The sequence below is a fragment of the Bison bison genome, unplaced genomic scaffold (genome assembly GCF_000754665.1).
Source record: "Bison bison bison isolate TAMUID 2011002044 unplaced genomic scaffold, Bison_UMD1.0 scf7180017864381, whole genome shotgun sequence".
Taxonomy (NCBI): Eukaryota; Metazoa; Chordata; class Mammalia; order Artiodactyla; family Bovidae; genus Bison; species Bison bison.
In genome coordinates this window covers 2,453,350-2,454,318 of record NW_011494953.1, presented here as the reverse complement: position 1 = coordinate 2,454,318, position 969 = coordinate 2,453,350, and positions in this window count along the sequence as shown.

The window sequence follows — 969 nt, the reverse complement described above, 5'->3', positions numbered from 1 at the left end:
AACTACTAGACCATTCAGGTATGACCTAAATCAAATCCCTTATGATTATACAGTGGAAGTGAGAAATAGATTTAAGGGACTAGATCTGATAGATAGAGTGCCTGAGGAACTATGGATGGAGGTTTGTGACATTGTACAGGAGACAGGGATCAAGACCAACCCCAAGAAAAAGAAATGCAGAAAACCAAAATGGCTCTCTGAAGAGACCTTACAAATAGCTGTGAAAAAAAGAGATGTGAAAAGCAAAGGAGAAAGGAAAGATATACCCATTTGAATGCAGAGTTCTAAAGAATAACAAGGAGAGATAAGAAAGCCTTCCTCAGTCATCAGTGCAAAGAAATAGAGGAAAACAATAGAATGGGAAAGACAAGAGATTTCTTCAAGAAAATTAGAGATACCAAGGGAACTTTTCATGCAAAGATGGGCTCAATAAAGGACAGAAATGGTATGGACCTAACAGAAGCAGAAGATATTAAGAAGAGGTGGCAAAAATACACAGAAGAACTGTACAAAAAAGATCTTCACGACCCAGATAACCATGATGATGTGATCACTCACCTAGAGTCAGACATCCTGGAATGTGAATTCAAGTGGGCCTTAGAAAGCATCACTATGAACAAAGTTAGTGGAGGTGATGAAATTCTAGTTGAGGTGTTTCAAATCTTAAAAGATGATGCTGTGAAAGTGCTGCATTCAATATGCCAGCAAATTTGGAAAACTCAGCAGTGGCCACAGGACTGGAAAAGATCCGTTTTCATTCCAATCCCAAAGAAAGGCAATGCCAAAGAATGCTCAAACTACCACACAATTGCACTCATCTCACATGGTAGTAAAGTAATGCTCAAAATTCTCCAAGCCAGGCTTCAGCAATACATGAACCATGAACTTTCAGATGTTCAAGCTGGTTTTAGAAATGACAGAGGAACCAGAGATCAAATTGCCAACATCTGCTGGATCATCGAAAAAGCA